The sequence below is a fragment of the Equus quagga genome, chromosome 6, assembly GCF_021613505.1.
Source record: "Equus quagga isolate Etosha38 chromosome 6, UCLA_HA_Equagga_1.0, whole genome shotgun sequence".
NCBI classification, from domain to species: Eukaryota; Metazoa; Chordata; class Mammalia; order Perissodactyla; family Equidae; genus Equus; species Equus quagga.
In genome coordinates, this window is record NC_060272.1 from 99,091,348 (window position 1) to 99,116,297 (window position 24,950).

General features: G+C 36.2%; 1 long non-coding RNA gene across 2 annotated transcripts in view; it reads right to left on the minus strand.

The window, feature by feature from the left end:
- Positions 1-777: 777 nt before the first annotated feature.
- LOC124241042 (uncharacterized) overlaps positions 778-24,950 on the minus strand; it is a 38,670-nt gene continuing 14,497 nt past the window's right edge. The window contains exons 2-3 of one of the 2 annotated variants that reach the window (XR_006889084.1): positions 13,816-14,010; positions 778-1,381 (exon numbers count right to left, since the gene is read on the minus strand). This is a non-coding gene — a long non-coding RNA (uncharacterized LOC124241042). Of the gene's footprint in view, positions 1,382-13,467; positions 14,011-24,950 lie in introns of those variants that run through there. The other variant, XR_006889083.1, reaches the window with a different exon arrangement.

The window sequence follows — 24,950 nt, forward strand, 5'->3', positions numbered from 1 at the left end:
ATCTAAGGGGAGTATGTCCAATATGGTGAGATAAGAGGCTACACACAAGGGCTGGATGCTCCAAGGAGGTGATGCCTGAGTTGAAGCATGAAAAAGAAGTGAGAGTTTGCCAGGAAAACAAAAAACCCTGACTTATTTTGGTGCTATTTTATACTTCTATAAAACTCTATGACGTCCTCATTCATATTATTGTCTCTCTTCAGATATTTCAAGCCAGGTTTAATGTAGTTATAAGGACTAGGCAAAGTCAATTAGCAAATAACTGGCAGAAATGGGACAAAGCAAACTCATTTTGTCTGACTCATATCTAGTGCTTTTTTCATGAAGCAATATTATTTCCTTAGGAGTAGCTAATTCCATTTTGAAGAAAACATTGATAGTGGAGAAGAAGTAAATTATAAATAGAGATAACTCAAATCTAATTATAAGCCAGAGAACGAAAATAAGTTTAAGAACTTTGTCTGGAATACTCCAGTTTCTTAACTCTCCCATACAAAATAAGTGGACAAAAATTTCCATTTATTTTTTAAATTAGGCTTATTATGTGGTAAATATTTTGTCATTTTTGTAAAGCACAGGCTGCCATTCAAACTTTGCTAAATAAGAATGGAGTTCAATTTACAGTTAAATTCCATGCTGAAGAGGCTAGGGTTTTTTTAGGAATCATCAGAGAATTTAAAAGCATACTCCAACCTAGCCAAAGAGAATGTTTTAAAATTATTTTATTGAATAATTAGAGGAAATGAAACATGTAAAGAATATAAATACATTTCTCTTGTAGATTTTCTTGGAAAAACAGCAAGGGGAACATTACAAAAGATCACCAAGAATAATTTCACAATGGAAAACCACAAGACTAGAAATGGCAGCTCTGCCAAGATTTGCTGTGTGGCTCTGGATACTGTGCCATACCAAGGTGAGTCTTTCTGCTTTCTTTTGTACAGTGGCGATAATGGCCTCTATTGTGTTTCAATTTACAAGGTTTCAGTGGATAAATTAAATGATATATGGGAAATAATTTGAAACATTAGACACTATGTATAAAGTACTAAAAAGAAGAATATTTGTCTTCATTATTACAAATTAAATATTTTGTATTAGCAGATATTCAAGGGAAAGAGTTGATATAGACATCTTAGGAAAACCCTGAGTCTTCCCACAGGTAGACTATAACAACTGTTATGTTGCTTACAATTTATTTTAAATCCTTCAGCATAGATAGTATGATATATGGGTGGATAAATTAACTGTAATGTACATGCTAGAATGGATTCTTAACATTCAAAGTATTCTAATTAGGATAATTAGATAGCACTTGAAAGACCCTAAACAGTGTTGTATGACTTCCAATAACAAGGGCTTCTAATATCGCCATCTCCACCTGCAACAGAACAGAAGAGATGTTTGAAATACTTTTTCTGATTGTAAGGATGACACAAGAACCTGGTAAGTCAGCCTCCTAAAGTCCTTCAAAGCAGTGCCCCGGTCCTAGGACTCCTGTTCTTTCCCATGGCCCACGGACAAAATGGAAGACTCATATAATTTCAACTAGATGACTAGCTGGTCCTACTGTCACACGGGCCTCCAGAGAACCTTTCATGGAAGGTACTGGTCAGTGACTGAAGGATTTTTATTTTTTCTATCTTAATCCTTTGTGTAACAAGGATTAGAATTACAAACATGTACTTACAAATAAATTTATCATCTAATATGCATTTCAAACAACATGACTGTTGTAGGAGAATCTTGCAACACTAAAAAAGATGACTTTTTCTCTACAGGTTTATTTTCATGGTAAACAATTGAGAATTCAGAGAAATTAGTGAACATTGGAAGCAATAATATAAAAGTTACATTTTTCGTGAGTTGCAAATTATGGAAAAATGGAAAGTGTGTACATTTTCAATAAGGAATTTCATTAATGCACCTCCATAATAAATGGTTTCCTCAAACAATTAAATTAGAATAACAGTTCTCATTATACATCTTTTACAAATGTTTTTAATAATGTGTTGTAATATTCAATCTTTCTAAATTTTCTAAACTTTAAAAAGCTTGCTAAGCAAGTTTGGAAATCAATAAATTATGTTTAAATCAATGAGTTATTTTCCTATTCCCACTGCTTCCACCCTTCTCTTCCCCAAGCCAATGATAAATGCAGACTCAAGTGTAGGAAGTGCAAAAAAGCTTAACAGCGCTTAGAAACTTGGGCCACTCTCCTTCAGGTGTTGAAATTCCTCCTTGTAGAAAGTCAGGAACTTGCATTCAAATAGATTAAAGCCATTGATTGGTTAGCTCTAACTACCAACATCTGTGAAGTAGTTAGTGGTCCAATTTGTCCCTTTAACATTTATTTCCTTTGTACCAAACATCTTTAAGGTTTAAAATTAGGATTAATTTCTTAACCTGCCTGTTGTAGTACTTATCATCTCTCTCATTAGTCTGATTTGAGTTAATTAGAATCTGTGGTTAGTTCTCAATCTGTGTTATAGGAGAACAATTGAAAAGAGGGGCACAGACACAATTATGTCGTTTTACTGTCTGGAGGAGACAGAAAGCCAGTGGGGCTTCCCTTATTAGGTTAATATCTACCTGACTTCAAAATGTTCCAGTGCTACAAATAGCACTGGGAGCCATTGCACATTCCAAATTCCATCCCTCTTTCCCTTGTCCTGCCCCTTACAATCCAATTAATTCAAAGGTGATGGAAGAAAAGAAATGCTCTACATGTCAAAATGACACTGTCCATTACGTGATTTACAGAATGAGTGGTAGGTGTGATAGTACTGCGTAAATTCACATTTTTACTTTTAAAATAAATTCCCTTTTTGTCACCTTTTATTAAAATCCCACTTCAAATCAATATGGATGAAGTATGTGCCTGAATAATGTCTTTTGACGACCACAGTGTTTTGATAAACGTAAGAATGAAATAAATTATAAAAGATTGTGGATCCATTACTTCCAATTTTTTGGCAATCTAGCAGTTATGATGTTGTTTGATACTCCAAAAGGAAATTTTGCTTTTGTGTGTAGGTTGCGAGGCCAACTTTAGTTATAAGGGTAAGACACTGCAATCTTCAAAATCTATATGGTTTAGATCTGGTCTAAGTTTCAATGAACAAGTATGCTGCTTATAAAAACATCAAAAGAGAAGCATAATATTTGATATAATTAAGTATACATGCCATTTACTGTATTCAAGTGAATATAAGCTTCCAATTCAAAGGTTAAAAATTAGTAATTGATAAGAATATTATCAATATGAATGAATCATTAAAGTTTAACAAGTAAAGGTTTTTTTAAATACATAGGTACCAACAATATTCATAGTATATGTAGAAAGAGCTCAAACTCACTCCTTAAGAAAATTCTAGTTGAAAATCACTGGGAGCCATTAGAACATGAATAAATGCAAAACAAATGAAAAACAGATTTTAAGGTACCAAGATCAGCTGGTAGGAAACAAAATAAATGTCAGCTACTTAAGAAATCTACATTGAATAAGAAACTACTAATACTCTTCCAAAAGGGATATTAAGGAATTATCTTAAAGGTATTCTCCTCAGAGTCCTCTAGATTCATAAAAGTATGAGCTAAGTTGCTTTTTCATTATCTTTAAATAAAACATATAGCAGGAAAACAGTGTTTATTACTAACTAAATATAGATTTTAATTGACTATAATGTAAAGTTTTTTCTCGAAGATAACTATTTTTGTTGGGAATATTTTCAAGAGAGAGCTTGTTTTCATAGGCTCCCTTAGATTAACTATATGGAACTAAAACAATAATAAACTAGATTTTGGGTACACTACATTGCTACTTATTTTTGGCTCTTTTAAAACATTGATTAAATAACAAAACATAATTAAATATTTTTTATTGGAAACCAATATTCTGGTCAAATTTTAGCAACCAAAAATATAATTGAATTGTTTCCCTTTGTTATCATCTATTCTTAGCCTATAAATGTTACATTCATTTTTAGTTGCAGTAGTTATGTTTATGGGGCTGTCTCACCAGTTATAAGAGTTATAATTTTATTTGCAAGGGAAAAATGTGGCAATTTTGTGTTCTGTACCAACTCAAAGAGGAAATTCTACTCCATTTTCTCGGCTGTGACACAAGAACAATACGTGCTTTACTTATCTCCTGGTATTACTATGAGAATACTGATAAAGTGTGTGTGAAAGTTGGGAGAGTAATAAAACCTTTGGCAAACTTAAGATGATACCAGAATTCTTACTGCAGATCACTTAGATTAATGCACTCTACCTGGATGATTTGAGCAGAAAACAATTTTCTGCGAAAGCATTTTATAATACTGCATGTCGCCATATTGCATCTTGATGCAAACACGCAGTTAGCCAGCCTGTATGTCTGTCTTTGTGCCAGATGGAAAGGAACCCCATCCTCCAGACAGATGCAGGCCTTTGCCAGGGCTGTGGCTTGGTGAGCGAAGCAAGGGTTAGGTCTTTTAGTTAGGAACCCTTGTGTTGTGAACAACCTTTATAACAATGCACTGTGACCCACCAAATACGCTTTAATTTAAAAACTCAGGTTTTCGCTAAAAAAAATTAACCTAATATGGGCCCCGAACACTTACTAACAACTAAAATGGTCTCCTCATAAGTAAAGAGAAACTTACGCCCTGTGTGCTTAGGTTATTTGAGGCTATATCAAATGGATATACTAAAAAATACATGTAGTAATAATTGGCCACAAGTTTATTGGATATGCTCAGAAATACATGTAGTAATAATTGGCCACAGATTTCACCAATTGCAAAGATTGTTAAGCTTTAATTGCTATTTACAATGTAGATCAGTGCTGTTTCGTTGAAAATATAATGAGAGCCATGTTGTCATTTGAAACTTTCTAGTAGCCACATTAAAAAATATTAAAACAGGTAAATTTTAAAAATTTCAGTATTTTATTTAACCCACTATATCCAAAATATTATTAATCCAACATGCAAACAACAGAAAAAAATCATTGCTTTTTTATTTTTTTCTGCATTTTTCACACTAAGTCTTTGATATCCAGTGTGTATCTTATACTTAAAGCAAATCTCAATTCTGAGATTTTAATTTTCATCAGAAATACTTCATCTGTATTTAGATTTGACAAAATTTACAGTTGGTAAAGTTATTCTAAGCATATTTAGAATTTTTTAAACATAAAATTGAAAAATCAACAGCTGGCCTAGTGGCTTAGTGGTAAAGTTTGCGTGCTCCACTTTAGTGGCCCAGGGTTCGTAGGTTCAGATCCCTGGCATGGACCTGGCACAACTCATCAGGGCATGCTGTGGAGGCATCCCACATAAAATAGAAGAAGACTGGCATAGATGTTAGCTCAGGGCTAATCTTCCTCACCAAAAAAAAATTTAAAAATCAATTCTTCAGTCACACTAGCCATATTTCAAGTGCTCAGTAGCCACATGTGGCCTGTGCCTACTGTAGTGGACAGCACGGTTTGATTACACAGCTACTATAAAAATTTTCAAGTATGTGTTGCTACTATAAAAATTTTCAAGTACCTAATCATCAGGTAGACTTTTGGATAATCTTAAGGTATGATTTTGGAAAATATAACAAATTTTTTAAAAATGATATTTAAATTAAAAAGTAAATGATTAAATTTTAAAAAGTAATATTTTAACAAAATACATAGATTTATACAAAAGATTTTATAGGGTAATGAAAGTCTACTTTGTTGAAATATTAATTTTCTATAGTTGCTTATTAACTTACTCTGTTGATTATCTTTTTTTCACAAAATGACTCATATCTGTAATAGCCACGTTCATAATTTTCTGTTTAAAAAATGATGCAAATGATGCTTCAATAAAAAAAAAAGTGTCTCCTCCTCCACATCTTCTAACTTGATTGAAGTTTGTATTTTTTACTTTCAAGAAAGAAAGGGGAAAACAGTTCATTTCTTTGTTAAGAAGAATGGCCTTTCAATAAAGAGGAAGAATTTGGAGAAGTTAACTTTAATGCTTTATATTATTAATTTTTTTTAAGTTGCAACTTGGAAAATGAAATTGTGAAAAAAATTCTGAGTATTTACACTCAACTGCTTACTTTCCTAGTCCTTGGAACAAGGCAAGAATTGCAAACATCTACCAAGCATTCAAAAAATCAATGTTTACTGCAACTTTTGTTGCACTATTTTTTCTACTTTTATATCCTTCTCATACGTTCTGGGAAATTTCACTTTTTAGAGATAAGCTTTATTATTTTGACGGGAAAAATTCCTTGAGGATTTGTTCTATTCTATTATTTTATACAAGGTTAGTCACCGTTAAGTAACAAGATGACAATCTTGAATATATGTTCTCTAAAAGAAAGCAAAATTGAACGTAATAACCTTCCCTTCTAAGTAAATGGATAAATATCACTCAGACTCTTGATGCGTTTTTGCTTAATAAACGTTGCAAGTTTGCATTAATTCCATATGTAAAAATACATTTGCACCTAATAGTATTAGGTGAAATACTAATATTTCAGACATTAAATATTTTCACTTTCCTGATTTTATTCACTGAAAATATTCATGCCTCAGTTTTTCTAAAAATATCTTGGAATTTGTGTTTGACACTTTGATGAGATAAAAAAAGACCAAAATTTTATAATGGAAAGTCATGTAAAATAATTTTCCTTAAAACTTATGTTGTTTTAAAATTACATACTGAAAAAAAATCACACTACAAGCCTTCATTGTCTGAAAGCTTTATATGAATTTTGCTACCCCAGACCAGTCAGTGAAAAAGTGTCCAAAATACCGGGAGCCAGTTAATCAATAAAATTTCAAGTCTTCCTTTACTGAATGTTTTCAGTTTGCAAAATCTATTCAACTACATTGGCACCTTTGTCTGCGCTTGATTTGGTGTGCATTTGAATGACTTTTACAGGGAAATGACACCAACTGGTTCAAGGTTCACAAATTGTTCTTCTTCCCATTGAAAATGACAGAGGGCTCATGTAATTTCCTTCAGAAATCAGAGAGAGCAGAAGTCTTGCCATATTCCTGTACGTGATGTCCTCTGAATAGAGAAGCATTGTAATATTTATTCCAGCAATGTAATTCATGCCACTATAAATATGCTGAACTGTCCAGTAACTCCATGAAGAGGGAATGAATTGCAGTGACAAAGAAGTGTTCCATGCACAGAATGACGTGCAAATAGGAAAAATGTGCGGCTTCATCCCTTTAAAGGAAAATAGCTTTTATAAGACAAATCTTATTGCAAGAAGTTCTTTAACACACCTTAAAATTTTTATATGGGCATTTTATTGTGTGTAATGCTGTTCTGTTCGTAATAAGTCATATATCAGTTAAGGTATAGAAAAACATTCTGTTCCACAGGTTTTTATTTTGAAGGCAATAGTTACAAGGGAATTTGAATTCCAGAATTTAAAAAGGAAGCTCCATCTTGATATTCTTTGTGAGCTTATAAGCTAACAAAATCTCTTTCATATTTTGGTGTTCCTACTGGAAAATGTTTTTCACCAATGTATAATGCCACATTTAGCCATGGAAATGCTAATATTTATTCATAGGTATCACAAAGAACACGTCTACTCATGTTTACATTTTAAAATAGTCTAATTAAAACGTAATAATTCTTCATACTCTTTATTTAAACAATACATCCAACCTTGCTGTGCTTTTCTGAATGCAAAGCAGTTGAGAGTTGTCACTTCGTATGTGGGGAAAAATCATATTCCTACCAGCAGGCTAACTGCAGGTCAGCTTTGCCCCTTTACATTTATGCATAATTTCGGATTTTTGAGCCCCAGGATACAGGATGGGCAAGGGCAGGATGGAGAGCTAGAGAATGTACTCGGAATTTTCTGGTACATTCTTCACTCTTCCCTAAACCGCTCTGTGTTCTTCGCCTGCAGATGCTAGGCCCATCTCCTTGTTGATGAAATAAAGAAACTGAGATTATTGGGAGCTGGATCCAAATGTGTGCTTCTTCCTCTCTCCTTCCCTGCCTTCATTTCCCATAAAAGCACACTACTTCCACAGTGCCAGCTAAAGACCATAACACATTCTGCCATCCTGCCACATCCACTGTAACCCCTCTGCTTCTCTCCCAAATAAAGAGGAGCAGATCGGGAGAGGTGTGTACTGCAGTGGTTCTCAAAGTCTGTTCCATTCCAGAAGCATTATGGGAACTTGGTAGAAAAGGCAAATTCTTGGGCCCCACTCAACCTGCTAAATTAGAAACTATGGGAATGGGAAGCAGCAATTTGTGTTGTAACAAGGCCTCCAGGTGAATCTGAGTTTGAGAACCATTGTCATAGTGAAAGCTGACACAGAATCATTCAAAGTCACACAGAAGTAGAACCATGTGCCCTGACTCCCAGCTCAGATCCGCTGGCCCGAGACTCTATGTATGTGTGAACATCAGGCTTCTCATGCACTTATATTTAAGACTTATTTGGATAATTCTTGAAACAGAACTTCTCCAGGACTTACTTAAATTGGAGAAATTAATGACAGCATGGATTTTCATATTTCAATAATGCAAAAAATAAATGAGAATATAATGAGGAATGAATACTTTTTATTAAATGTTTCTTGACTTTGAAGATCATATTGGAGAAAATGGCTCTCTGCTGAGACTCACTTGTTTCTGTTTCTAGGCATATCTCCTACAAATGGGAAATCTGAATGTTTAAAAGTGCTCAACAAAATCTTCATGAAGTCTGCCTCAGTGCTTCTGTTTGAGAAGTAAAAAGTCTCTTGTAGGATATTAATGTGTTAAACCACATTGATGGATTCAAATACATTCTTACTTTTCTTCATCTTGGTATCAGAAAATTCATCTAAAGCACACCAGTGAAAGAGTAGTCAGTTCCCTTGGCACTTTGAGACATTCTAATGTTTCTGTACTATGTCGTTTTATTAGCCTATAAACCTGTGAACATCAATGAACTATGGGCACCATCATAATTGTTTTATTGTTTGCAGCCAAGAGGTACTCTGTATCCTTCTGCTCATAAAATAGCTTCTTTCTCAACTTGCTTCTGGTAGCATCTGCGTATTTTCATTTTGTATATTTTTTAAATGTTCATAGGGTATCCTCTCTTATCCTTTAACATATTCAGAGATCTAACAACTTCACAATTCAGTGGGAAAAAATGAACCATTTTTCGTCTCTCCAAGTTAGTATTTCACAATGATCACAGCATGATAGTTTAGCATGCGTCTGAAGTTTTCAAAGGGGGCTGGCACTGGAATCATTTTATTGCAATCCAGTTTTAAATACCCTGTATGGTATTAATTTCTAAAGTCACAAGTTGTGGAAAGAAGACAAGTTATCAAGGATGATTATGCTTAACAGGCCTTGATTTTCCTTCACCTCGGGCATCCCCCACTGTCTCTAGGGAGAGTTTATGTTAAGTACAATGAAATTCTCATCTCTTGGGGGCTTGTACTGCCAGACATAATCCAGGTAAAAAGCATTTGCATGGTGCAGCCAAGTATATGACTTAGTGTGCTTATGAGGGGATTCCTTTTGGTCCGTAAATTGATAGGCGCAGCCGGAGTGATTATGTAAATAATCAAAGGAATGAAAGGCAATGCAGAGGGTGTAACCCTATCCCAGGCTGCCAGACAAGAGACAGCATGTACCTGGCTGCAAGCTGGGCTGAAGCGAGGTGTCTAAAACTGGAAGCAGTTGCTTTTTACAGCCATGTTCCTCAGGGGACCTATTCTACATAGTTATGTTAAACAATTTCCTCGTCCTCCCGGTGCTGCTGTGTGAGATTCTAAATCGTTCTCTAGTTTGCTGCCCACAGCTCTCTTGGAACAAACTTTAACGTGCTTCTGAATTTAGCTTGCTCTGTCTCCACAACCATTTATTAAAAAATCTGTTATGTACCTAGTACACATAGGCAATGGTTTCTTGCATTGCCCCCTAGGATGATGATAAATGTTTATTTGTGCAATTAATAATTATTTATTGAATACACCTACTTTAAGCCACATGCTATACTAGTTTCTGGGGATATAATGCTAGCAAGACACAGTCCTGTAACAGCTGAGTGGATGTGACAGATGCATGGACACCCTAGTGTGATAAGTTCCGTGGCTGGAAGGCATTAGGTGCTGTGAGAGCCCAAACAGTCTTAAGGGGTCTGGGAAGTTTTCCTAGAAGAAAGTCCTAGAAGTAGTAATTAACCAAGTGAAGAGAGACAGGGAAGGTGGGGGGAAAAAAAAAAAAAAAAGAAAAGAAAAGAAATGGAGAGTTGTTTATAGAGAGAGAAAATAGTATATCCTAATTCACAGAAGCAGAGGGAGTTCTGTTCAAGGGAATAAAGAGATATTATGAAGCTCAGCATTTAGGACAGAAAAGTGAGCGGTGAGGCTGGGAGGTAAGCAAGCCTACACAGTGAAGCAAATTTAACACTCTAGGCCAAGGAGCCTGAATTTTAGCATCCAAAGCACAATGGGGATCCACTCAGCAGGTTTTAGCAGTGAGATGACGACCAGATTGGTGTTTCAGAAGGATTTGTCTGGCTCTGTGGAGAAAGGATTAGAAGGACCAAGACTGGCCAGCTACTTCAGAGTGACCAGCCTCGAGGCAGCTCTGACTTGCTGCATTTCTTGCTCCTTACTAATAATGAAATGTCTTGAGTGTTCATTCATCCATTTTCAACCTCGATAGGGACTTTTCTTCAAATAATTATCATGGAAACACAATTTAGAGAACTATCTCATAATTATATGGCAACAAATAGCTAAGGTCATTAGGTCTACTCCCTGCCTTCAAAACAAACCAATGTCCTAAAAGTCAAGAATGTTGCAATCTCTGAATGACCTATCCCAGCATGGCCTTGCCCTTTATAAACAACCCACAGAGAGCGCCTAGAACATTGGAGATGTTCAATAAATATCTGAGGAAGTATTATTTAAAATAATCTCCTCTTGTATCTTATAGTCTAGTATGATTATAGAAAAACATTAGAATCCTTTTTCTAGCAAATTTTTGCACATATCTTTAGCTTTTTCCTAAGTCTCAGAAGCTTTCCTTAGGAAACTCAGTCATATCAAGAATATCTTATCTTTAAGTGGGGGAGGGAATCTTTTAAAGAATAACTTTTATCTTAACTGTGAACTTTAGCATCAAACTAATTTAAACTGCAATCATTATATAATGACAAAGCACTTCTCGACCCAGCCTTTCCCAATGTCCTATAGGAGAAAATGTTTCACCACTGAGCAATCATTCCATGTTATCATTGCTACATTTACGAAATCAGTCCTCTTCTTCTCTACCTGCTTCAAAATGCAGTGTCATTATTGTGCTGCATAATTGCAAAAATATTTACCTGCAGATTTACTGCTCAAATAGCAACCGTGTAAAAATCAAAAGGCTGTCGGCATTTTGGCTTTGAAACCAAGATTGCTTCAGCTAAAGTGGAAGCTGTTTAATCCCAATTGCATTTAGCAATACAAACTGGTGACCAATGACTCACTCTATCTGCAACCTGCTGTGGGGATGGCCATCTATCTGTCTATTCACATTATATTTACTAAGAGAAAGCTGTAGTCAGTTATTCTTAAACATTTGCGTGTGAAGCAATATCATTTTTTAAAAGTAGGAAAAACTCACGTTAATGTTTCATTTGCTCTCTTTAGATATGTCATTTGAGTCAAGTTATTATCCCCCGTGGCAAATAAGTAACAATGAGCAACTTGGGAGTATAAAGTATATACAGAGTCATGCGTGGCAAAGGTTGAAAGGCAGGCCCAGGTAGCCCAAAGCAGTTTCCTAGTTGGGGACACAGAAGACTTAAGAGCCCAAGTGTCTCCACTGGTCCAGGCTCATAGTGCTGATTTTGGAGGGCTGGAACTGGAACCCTGGACTTCGAACTTGAATCCAGGCTCTCTTCACTCAACGCAGCATCTCAATTTTATATTAAGATTTTCCAAATTGGAGTGATTAATAGGTTGTGAACTATTGAAGGAAAAAAAATCATTCACAAGGGATATCTTTACACTTTGATCACCTATTATAGTCATTGACCTCTGGGGAATATTTCAGTTTATTAGCCGGCTTTTCTTCCCACTGCCAGTAATTAGCTAAAATTTCACAAATGCATGCAAATTTGACCTATAATTTTGTGTTCCCTAGTCAGTACATATACTCAAATTCACTTTTTTTGGAAGGGCTTCGAAGATGTCTCTTAAAATAATCATTGACTTGCTTTCAGAGATTGTTTGATGCATTGGTAACTCCTGAAATATATTAATCCAAGTTGTCAGTGGGTCATTTCCTGACCCACAGAAGATATCCAAATTAGGGATGAATGATTTTTTTCTCTCAAAGCCTTTTTCTTTTGATAGGCTGACTTGGTTCAGAACAGGATCAGGCAACATAATTTATGGTTCCTAAAATAGAGAGCAAAAGAGACTCCAGTGGATCTCCTAACATATGGGAGCCTGGGGAAAAGATATATATACAGATAGAGCCTCTGCTCCATCTCTATAAAGAGTATAGGAGTGAAGAATTGATAAGGGCTCGTGATTCTGCACCTGGGATGGGTCGTACAAAATGACAATTCTGATGAGAACTCTTCATTAAGTGCTTTCACTGTAAGACTAACGGACCCAGTGGATTGTTATCCAACTACAGCCATGACAGCCAGATTTGAGCAAGATACCTGGGGAGAACACTTGCTCATAACACAGCCCTGACTTTCCTCCTTAAAAGTTTGTTCTTTGAGTCATGCTGCTTCTCTTTCAAGAATCTACTATTGGGATACCTATCCTCATGACAATTACTTCTTAGGGATAATTACTTTCAGTAACTTTCATTTTTTCCAGCAAATACATATTAAGCTAATATATGATGTGACGTGATAGCTTTCCTATGTAATATTTACTATAGTATATAATATAACCTCATATCTCATATAAGTATAATTGAAAAAACTTCATGAAATAATACTACATGCAGTACACTCTAATATATTATTTTCTACCTCATTTTATTCTTAAAAATGCTGGTCTCAACTCACCAAATTGACATCATCATACTTTAGTTTGACATTAATTTGACTGATTGTTTGATTTATCATTTGAAAAATGCTGGTCTTAAGCCATATTAAAAATATTATTTTAAAGCCACATTTAAAAAATTTGTAAGTCTTGTTAAGAATTTTGGGCTTTACTTTACAAGTAACAAGCTGTTGAAGAGTTTTAAGCAAACTTAAATGGAGTGATCTTTTTGGGCTTTTATTTTATTTGTTTTCAATTAACATTTTAATTAAAGATAACCAATAATTAAACAGATGAGCTTTTAATTAATATCTGAACTGTAAACGGTCTAATGGAAAGTATTGTTAAATCTAAGTTGCAAAAACAGCAACCTCAAACTACCCACGATCAGAAACATTCCCCCCTTTTTTCCAGCTTTATTGAAATATAATTGACATATAAGACTGTTTCAGTTTAAGTTGTACCATGTATTGATTTGATGCACCTATGTATTATAAAATGATTATCACCATAATATTAGCTAACACTTCCATCATATCACATAATTAGCGCTTTTTTTTTTTTTTTGTGGTGAGGACATTTAAGATCTACTCTTTTAGCAACGTTCAAGTATTTAATACAATATTATTAACTATAATCCCCCTGCTGTACATTAGAGTCCCAGAACTTATTCTTCTTATAAATGGAAGTTTGAACCCTTTGACCAACATCTCCCCATTTTCCCCACTCCCAGCCCCTGGTAACCACCATTCTGTCTCTGTTTCTCCTTTTGGTATTTTAAGAGATTGTTTTACCTGCACAATGGAGCACGACTTGGAGGGAATGGAGACATCCCAGGTGTCAGCCATCTTATACGAGAGCAGAGAGCCTCAGTGCGCAGAGGCGGGGGGGGTCTGCCTCTCCTTATCATGTCTTGGCCTGGATATCCAGGAGGCAATTGGAAGGCCAGGGATTTAAGATGGTGATTTCCATGTGAGCAGAGGTCAGACCTAGGAGAGAAGAAAGTAAAGCAAAGGCATTATGAAATTAGTCTAGTCTTTTGGAGCTGGAGTTTAGAAACTTCAAAATATAGAGCTTACTGTCATCTCACCCATTTGTACTTTGCCATTCAAATTATTTAGGTATTTTAGTCATTCACATATTCGTTCATTCAAAATGTATAAAACAATTACTGTGTCAAGACAGTGCTAAGTGTCAGGGATATAGAGACATAAAGCTAACTGCTGGCTCTGAAAGAGAGCCACACATCTTTCTTGAAAGAAACCACATCTTATGATTTATGTATTTATTTCCCTTTTGCTCTTCCTATGTACTTTGTAAAAGCCTGAAAATCTAGCCCGGCTTTGTTGTACTGACAGAAACTTCTAGAATCAGAAAAAAACAGCACCATGGGAAAAAGAAAACTTGAGACAACAAATCTGGAGCCACTTGATTCAAAATAGGCCTCCCCATGGAGACTTTGCTTCCATTAAAAAATCTTTTGAGGTTCTGGATTTTGTTTTAGAGAGTTGCATTCCCTTCATCCTCCAGGACAATCATAGTCCATGTCTTTTCAAAATATGTGAGGTTAACTATTAAGAAAATCAGTTGTTTATCACAAAGAACCAAAGCACGAATGAAAGACCCTCTGCGTTATTCATAAACACATCTCTCTAAATGTATTGAAGCTATCGGCAAGTAATGCTGGCAACAGCTGAAACAGGTTCACAAAATACTAAAGGACATAAGATAAAGATCTGAGCAGTAACATAGAACAGAAGTAGGCTTATTCAAAGCACACTTTCCCCCAAACTCCAGCACGCACAATAACTCCCTCTGTGAGTACCAGGCTTCGGTGGAAGATCAAAGAACTCACACTTGAGACTATATCAAGAAATCTAGTCGTTAAAGAGCCAAAAATGTAGATCAGAATCTTCTTTCAGATTAACTCAGGATATGAAGCAAAGGAAAATGGGCAAAAGATCTTTCCAGTGAAGTGAGGAGGGAAAAAGTAAAAGAAAAGAAAGCAGTAATCTATAGTTCAAAGTGGACCCCTAAAATATGGGGCACTCAAATAGTGCATATATTTTAGATGGACTGTATTTGTAGATTGTCTTATCCTCCACCAAATTCCTGATTATTTGTCCCATATTCCTGAAGATTATAAAACCACTACAGAAAATTTAATGTACTTACTGAGAAACAAGGAAGTTCTGAAAACTATTCAATAATCCTGATAACTATCACTGCAGGGGGACTGGGTTTAATGGCAAATCATTCTTGGGTTCCCACTTGGCCCAAATAATTAGTATTCACTATGTTTATAAGTAGTTTATAATAGCTCATGAATATTTCTTTACTACGCCTTTAACTTGCAAAATAAAACAGTAAAAGAAAATGATCTCTAAGCCACCTTCCAGCCTCAAGACTTTATATATTAAAACCATTTGGGGGCTGGCCAGTGGCATAGTGGTTGGGTTGGCATGCTCCACTTTAGTGGCCCAGGGTTCATAGTTTCAGATCCTGGACATGGACCTAGCACCGCTCATCAAGCCACACTGGCAGCATCCCATATAAAAAAATGGAGGAAGATTGGCACAGATGTTAGCTCAGGGCCAATCTTCCTCATATAAAAAAAGGAAAAATCTTTTGGAAAAGTACACCCACTTGGTTAGAATATATACATCATAAAAAGAAAAATTTTGTCAGTAGGGAACACACCTGAACTGTGACATTTCTGACAGATGGCACCACAAGGTAGGTCTTGTGGAGCTCTGAATGCTATCACCATCTTGATGGATAATTTAGTGTGCTAAATAAAAACTCCAAGTGGGCATTTGACTTCAGATAACACCTGTTGACAAAGACCACATCTTTAATCTGGGGAAAATGTAGTTCTCCTTGAATTTAATCTACATCTTAGGGTTTGACCTTTAATTTCTTGCACAGTGAGCCAGCATTATTTGGTGCTGGTAAAGAACATAAACTAATTTCCACATTTGCTGTTATATAACTGATAAAAATAAAGTCTACAGCTTTCTCTTTTCCCATGGCATTCTCATAACCTTGCACTTCACTACAATCCAAAAGGCCCTTGTATATGGTCTTGTCCAATAGTGCACACACCTTGTGTATACACCTGAGGTCTTGTTTATATTTGTTTGCTGTGGTGGTACCCACAAGAGCATTTTTGTGGTAGGTGCTACTATTTGCATCAAAACTTTAGTTCAGGCTTGCCTTATATACACCAGAACCTAGTCAACACAAGTAAATGCCAGGTGACTACACTGTTTCATATGTGAATAGTGCCTCCCAGCATTCTGTGACTTCTGAGCTCTGGTTTAGAGAAAATCACCTCTTTGGTAAGGACTTGAGGAGGCCAGTGGGAGACTTGCTCTGAGAAAGAGGCCACACAGTAAAAGATTTCTGAAGATGCTTTATCGTAATAGCTCCAGTCTTGCTAAAATGATTGGCTTCTGTTCTCTAATAATCTTTTTGTGGATATTCGTGAGAGGGAAACATCAAGAAAGAGATTAGAATGCTATTTCAAACATATTATGTCATGAACTTAAAATACCCTAGTTTATCTACAATGCGTGAGTCTTAAAGCAACCATTCACCTATCAGTAGGTAGAAATATAGAGTATTGGATGGTAGCCAGGGGATCAAAGTTTCAGAAGGAAATACTTTTAATATACTGCATTATTCAGGCCTATAATCTCTTGGATTTTATATAACATTCCACTCCGCTATTTGGAAATGCTTTCAAACCACAGAACGCCTTCATCATTGCAAATAAGTTACTGTGCCAACATACTTTCTGTCACCCTGTTGAGCCACATTATTAAATGAGTTCCCTTACTACAAATTATTTTTTGAGGAACTGGATTCATTTGGTTGGAAACATCATACTTTCAATAACCTTTTAACAGAAAAATCTGGGATCTTATTTCATGGATGCATTCAGTCAATCAACATGCGTTTGTTCAGGCTTTTGCTAGAAGCTACAGGACAGGTTGTAGTGAAGAAAGTAAAGACAATTAAGAAATGGTTCCTTTCCTTGAGCTGCTCAAAGTCTGGGATAGGAAACAGACACATAATCACCATTATAAAACGATATGATTAAGGTCAGAAGCAAGATCAGTGCAAAGTGCTATAACAATGGAGGGGTTAGCAACTGACTGGTGGAGCCTAGAAAGACTTGAAAAGGTAAAATTGAAGGTAGAAAGTGAAGATAACTTAACTGTTCAGAGAAGAGAGATTAAGGGTTTCATGGTATAATTTGCAACGTTATAAATTATAGAAACTTAAAGCATTAAGGTACATTAAGAATACTACGGCAATAGCAATTTATGTGGCAATGATGTTTTACAACCTGAAATATATTAAGGAGTGTATGGGAGATGACAGGGAAAGTAGGATGAAACCTTTGTCTATGTCCCACGCAAGAGGGCTGAACTTCATCCCATGAGAATCTGGAAGCCTTTGAAGGCTTTTTAAGCAGGAAACTAGAGATATGCTTATAACTATATATTAAAAAGACAATTCTGGTAGCTATACTCAAGGAACATCTATTAATTTTCAGTCGGCTACATCACTCTTCATTTTGAAAACTGCCCCTTCCTTGGTCCTTGTGATTCTGGTCAGGCTGGCAAACAGGAGGCTCTACCTCTCTACTATGGGGTTGGGCACATGGCACAAACTTGCTAATCAGACAGTTCCAGGAGTAGACCTGGACCCAAGAGAGCTTAATATGGGCATCTGGGGGTGGGATGGGTGGATGAGAGGGGCACTTTTCTCTGGAATTTCTAGCTAAAAGGCTTATGTAAGCCTGTGGCTCTTTGGCCACATTTGTCACTACGTGGATAGAACCTGTTCCAAGGAGGCCAATGGCGAAGAAAGCAGAGTCGAGGGATAGAGAGACAGACAGAATCCTGATGGCATCATTTGAATCCCTGTATCTAGCTTTGTTTGAAGCCAACTCTCTTCTGCAATTCTTTGATTCAATAAATTCTTTTTTTTGTTTATTTCATAAACACAGTTTGAGTTTGGTTTCTGCATTTGTAGTTGAAAATTTTCTCACTAGTGTGGAGAATAAAAGCCAGATAAGAGTGGAATCAGAGACATATACTAAGAGGAATTAAAGTGATCTAGATGAGCCATGATAAAGGCCTGAACTAGACAATGGAGCTAAAGAAGAGAGGAAATATCCAAATGCACAATCCTGAATGAATAAGATTCAGCGACTTATTAGATCTGTGAGGAAGGAAGGTGAGAGGGAGAATGAAGAATGACAGACATGAACCATAAAACACTCTCCACTATAACATTTGGACAGGTAAAAGGTTGCATTCTTAACTAAAATGAATGAATGAAGAAGTAGGATATACTTTGGTTCTCCTTGTGGTTCAGTTGGAGGAAATCTGCAGGGTTTATTGCACCCCAGTGAACAGCCAATGCGAAGAAACAGAGGCTGTGTGTGCATCTTGTCCCTGGTCCTCCGGGAGTCAGGTCCCAAGCTTGATGCAATTAGCTAATACCGCACTTGATGTTCCTTCATCTAAAAGCCGGGCACTGTCAGATGTGATGTGCCAGCTAGGCTGAGTGCCCACAAAAGGATGAGGATGAGTCACTGTGCTCTGCTTCTATGCCTGTCACTGCTTCGAATGGGATCGAAACTTAAACCCTCATCTTTGAAGCCAGTCTTTGCGGGTAACACCAAGCAGAGCACTAATTCAATCTCCAGTTCCCAGAGGTATAAGTGATAGTGGTCTCAGAGAGATGATTCCACATCTTTGCCAAAATGCAACTGGAAAAGACTCCATTGCCTCTATTCAGGAGCTCAAAATTAATCTTGCGTGGTTTGTCCAATATGATGGAATGTAAACAACACAGGCTAAGCAGGGGCTTAAAATAGAAGCTAGTTTAAAAAAGAAAGAAGTCAAGTTCTATAGTATCTAGTATAAATCTATAACCTACGAAGAGCCCATTCAAATTTTCATGCAAAGCCACAAGACTCTACTAAAAAGAGAAAGAACAGGAGGCCCACTCATAGACACACACAGCAAACAGACTCAAGAGAATTTGTTTAGCCTCATGAGCAATCAAATAAATGTCTATTAAAACTAAGTCAAAGTATCATTTCACTACTAATAATTTAGGGGTAAGGAATTAAAATGTTAAAGTGAAACATCATTTTGGAATTGAGTGTAACAATATACAATTTATGGTACTTAAAACCATAAAATATCATTACTCCTACTCAATATTCCTATTCATGGGATTATATCCTGAGGATATTATTCAGCAGAAAAAAAGATAGGCGCATAAGATGTCCATCATAGCATTCTCTATAATATCGAATATATTGGAAAAATTTTAACTAACCAATAATAGAGAGTGGATAAGCAAAAATGCTACAAAATGTATAGAGGCACATAGATTATAGTTACAAAACAGGGTGGAAATACAGAAAATAAGATAACTTTTGAAATAAAGAAGCAGTATACAAAATTGTATATATACTATGTGAACGAAAAGTATACATTTTGACAAAGACTAAGTTGACTCAAATAAAGAAAACAGAAACAAAGTAATGCACATATTGAAACTTCATTTATGACCGAGATTAAAAGAAAGACAAAAGAGGAGCTACTCAATAAATAATGCTTGATGATACCAGACAAAATCAATTCCAGGTAGATAAAAAACTTGAACGTGAAAGGTAAAACTGTCAAACTTTTAGACGATAAACTAGGAGAAATTTTTTCTGGCTTCAGGACAAGAAATAACTCCTTAAACCTTACATTAAAAGCACTACCATAAAAGAAAAGGGATACAATTGATCTCATGAAAATAAGAAACTTCTGTTCATCCAAAGTCACTCTAAAAAGAGTCAAAATACAAGTCACGAATTGAGAGGAGATATTTGTAGCATATATAACCAACAAAAGGCTAGCATGCAGACTATAACAAGAATCGAAAATTGGGTAAAAGTCATGAATATGTATTTTACAGATGAAGAAATATAAGTAGCCATTAAACAAGTGAAAAGATTCTTAAATCCATTAATAATCAAGCCATTTTGAAATTAAAACCACACTGAGATATGTTTCATCCCAGGGTTGCTCTGTATAGCTGCCTAGATTGTACACAGCTCAACTCCAGGGAGCACCATTCTTATGTACTAGAATATGAGTGTCACCTCCCTAAAGCCATGGAATGCTCTGGCCTTGTTTCACAACCACCAAGCTGGCAGAAAATCAAAAACCTACCATATCGGCAAGGATGTGAAACAATGAGAATCTCAGTCACTCCTTACTGAAGTGCAAGTGGCTCAACCACTTTGGAGAACAGTGTGTCATTATTTAGGATGTTTAATGGCAGGTCTAGAGGAAGAATGGAAAAGAGTGTTGACTAGTCATGAACACAGAAATAGGCAGACTTTCCAAATAAAAATGTGAAATGGTATCACTTAGCATAAATTTTTCCAGATGTACTGAGAAGCCTGGCAACAAAAGTGAGGAAAGCAGATCAAGACAGGATTAAAAAAAACTGTCAGGATGGGTGGGGTTAAAGTTCAAAAGGGGCAGATAGAGGTGAACTTAAAATAATTATCCATAGTATCTGTGATAGTACACAGACTAAGACATGGGCTAGCCAATTATGACCTGTGGACAAAATCCAGCCCCACTACCTCTTTTTGTAAATAAAGTTTTATTGGAACACAGTCTCATTCATTATGTGTAATCTATGGCTGCTTTTGCACTACAACAGTGAAGATGAATAGTTATGACAGAGACCTATGGCCTGCCAAGCCTAAATATTTCCTATCTCATCCTTACAGAAACAGTTTGCTGAACCCTGAATCAAAATGATAGGGAAAGTGAAAAAATTAGAATTCTTGGTGAAATTTAAAAGATATGTATTAAAGAAACAATGAAAAAATTCTTGATGACTCTCATGGAAGAGGAATTACAGAATGCATGCATGCTAAGTTGGAGCTAAACTGGAAGATAACAAGGTCCAGAGTGGGTGCATGTCAGTGGGTTGCCAAACTGCTGTCAAGTTGTGACTAAATATGGCAGACTTTTTGATATCTAGTAAGCAGAGTGGAAAATCTGGAACAGAAAGCCAAATATTTCCTATGAATTGACAAAGTCCTACATCATGTCGACATAAATATAGTTGATTCAATTAAAAAGATCAAAAAATAAATGGTGAGAAGTTGAGTTTTGCTACTAGATTCTCTGGGTATTCAATTGTTTCATTTGACTCCTGCAGTTATGACAATAGTCTTCAACAGACGTATCCACTCACAGATGGATTTATCAGAGCAAGACTAAACTACTCTAACCGATTTCCAAAACTCCAATGGACTACAGGTAAAAACAATCCACGTCTCTTTCCCATAAAGGTTCCTATGAGTTCACTCTAGGTTTGAAGCAAGCCCTACTCCTACAGTCATTCATAGACCTAATTCCTTCTAAATCATCATCATGCTATCGCTTAGGCACAGTCACTCTTTGTGTAGTCAGAACCAAATTCTCATCCTCATTTAGCTGTTTAGAAAACAGAAGGAGAAGATGGAAGAGGTATATTTGATTTTCTGAAGTCTTAGACCAAAAAATGGCACATATAAATTCTGGAAATGTGCCAGCCTCAATTCCTAACGACGGGGATACGTTCTGAGAAGTGCATCGTGAGGCAATCTTGTCATTGTGTGAGCATGATAGAGTCTACTTATACAAACATAGATGATATAGCCTACTACACACGTAGGCTTTATGGTACTGACCTGAGGGGACCCCCATCATATGTGCGGTCCATTGTGGAACAAAATGTCGGTATGCATCACATAACGGAATTATGGAAGATGAGGATAATGGATTTGGGTGGACAAGTAGCAGTGTCTCTCTCATAAGGAGTAATAGTTTTCTATCTAACAGAAGAGAGTGAGCCCACTCCATGCTAAACAGGGATGTAAAGAATATGATTCCAAATGTGGTGATGAGAAGGTAACTTATTAATGATAATTGCTTGAAAGGCAAGCCCATAAAAATTCTTCAAGATTTTCTACTTTTAAGCTGAATTATGAGAGAGATGCAGAGATCTCTCTCATTCGGTAAGGGTTAAGAGGAGGAAATGTAATATTTTTCCAGTCGCTGATACTTCTGTATATTTGTTATTTGGAATATGGAAACAAAGCTGGCAGAATGACAATGTAGTCGCAGAACAAATTAATCTCAACCTAAGATAACAAAAACTGTCAATGCAAAGCTGCCACAAATTAAGAATACTGGCCAGGTGACAAGGACATGGTCTCCTTGCCTCTCAAGGCAAATAAACAGTTTCAAGGGAAGTACCCTTGTGTATTAACTGAAGGGGAACACCAAGTCTCTTGTTTTATTAACCAGGTTAACCACAGTTTCATGAATGGAAAACTATGATGCTAATGACATTCTGAAAATTTTGTGGACTAGGTGTGCTGGTTGGGGATCCTGGTTCTCAACTATAATATGAATGTTTTATCTATGGTAACTCAAGTTGAACCATCGTTCAGGAAATTGGGGAAGTGATAAACCATTAGCTATTCAGAGGATAGATACTGGGTGGTCTATACCCAAATCTAGATACTTCTCTAACACCAATGTCAATAATTTACCAAACTTAAAAATAATTATGGAAGATTCTATTATATATGCAAGCCACTTCTCTCTCACTGCATTTGGTACAAAGCTGAGTGAGGTAGGTCATTCCCTCAATTTACAAGCTGCTGGAAAAATGAGCAAGGGTATGTATGAAAGCTAGATTAAGAGATCTATCAAGATAAAACCAATACATTTCTATAGAGGGCAGCAAGTTAAAGGAGGTAGGGATTAAATTGATTTGAAATGGTGGGTTGGGAAGCATTAGAAAGACAATAGGACTCTGAAGATATTATCAACCTCACCAAACCTTAGTTTTCTCAACTGTACAATGGAGGAAATAGTTGTATTTTCACTCAAGATTTATAAAGCACTTAGAGTAGATGCATAATAGTATCTACAAACAACTGTCAGCTGTCATTGTTGCTGTTTTTGTTTCGGTTAATGTAATTCTTTGAAAGTTTAATTTTGAATAATGAACAGGATTCCAGTCTTTGGAAATGCTGTAGTGTAGAATTCCAGGCAGATGGGGTGGAATCATCAGCTACTGGATACTTCATTGGTGTGAAGCCAGCATGTGACAGGATTTAGTATGGATTTACTAAGCGGAATGCCCTTCTAAGCCAGATGCCTCAAAGGCCCTCTGAAGAACCAAGGTCTTTCTGTCCTTGGTTCTATATTTGTAAACAGTGACTTTATTTACTCAATTTTATAAATTTCCTGTCTTACACTGTGGGGGCCTGGAATTGGCCACCCCAAGACACGTCTCTTTGGCATGATGATTATTTAGTGCTGGTTACTTTGCAGACAGGAAAGCAACTGAAAAGTAGAATTTACTTACCCTTTGTTAGGAGACATTTACATTGTAAAGGAAATCTCCATCTGTAAAGACGCCTCCCTCTCTGTACCAGGAAGAACAGGCAGGAATGACCTTATCTCTAGAAACTCTTAATCAATGCCAAAGGCAAAGACTTAAATCTGTATTTGTTTACTGTACTTGTGTGGTAATCTCCCATGATGGATTGCCCCTCCACCCCCAACATCCTCCTTTGTCATTAGCTGAAGATGATATTTAAGGTGGGAGCTTCAGCTATTTTGGCGAGTTGCTCAGCTTGCCTGAGCCTCTCCCATGTATACATGGTATAAAGCTTTGTTTAATTTTCTTCTGCTATTCTGTCTCATGTGACTTTAATTCATTCTTCAGCCAGACGAACCCAGAGAGGGTAGAGGAAATGTCTTCCTCCCCTACAACACTTTTGAGGGAAAACTCCACCAGCCTCTTTCTGTCTGTCTGGGGTAAAAGAATTTGTCCATGCATATATCAATGACAGCCCAGATATGAAGGCACAAAAAATCATTTCTATGGGGTCAGTTCTTACTCAAATGGTAGTTGAAGTAAGAATAGTTACATAAAGTCAATTCCAATACCCTGGAATGGTATACTTGGGTCAAGTGGTAAGGAATGATTAACACGATTCCATGGAACAAAGTGGAATCTCCATGCACAGTGCTTCTTAAAATCCAAAGAAATTATTTTGGCATTAGCTGTGTGTTTCTTTAAATTTTGCAGTTTGGAGGTTGAATTGGAAACCTAACTTAATATTTGGGAAAAAATCATTCTCTTGAAAAATCAACTATTTAATGCACAATGAACTTCCCAGAGCTCTTCTAGGACTTTGAACTGTTGAAATCCATTTTCTTGGAGAAACAGGTTAGATTGACTACAGATAATGTTAATAGATTCTATGTGTTTACACAGTTTGTGACCCATCTATTTAAGAAATCAATCTTCAAACAGGAACATGAGGAAGAGAAATGCACCATTGCTCTTTTGTCTAGGAAAGTTATATCCTGGGAGAACCACCTCTCAATGGTTTAGAGAGATGCTTTGAAATCTGGATCCAGGACAAACCATAATACTATTGCCTGAGGGAAACCATTTCCTATGTTCACACACCATTTGTTTCTAAAATGTTTAAACTCTGCATTCTAAATTGGTGTTCTGTGCTTTCAAGCTATAGTGGTCTGACCTCAGAGAGAAATGAATTCCTGACTCTTGGGACATTGTACAAACCCTTTTTGGAACTAATCAGGATGACTTACAAAAGACTTTGGATTAATACTTATCTTTGCTTTTGTCTTTGAAGGAGGGAGAACATGAGAGAAATCATCCTTCATCCTTTAGAAAATGATCAGAAGGAACAAGAAAAATATACAAAAGTTACCCTTTCAGAACATTCTTGAACTGTTAGCCAATACATGTTAATCCTTATTTATGTTGTCTGAATATCCAAGAGTTGATA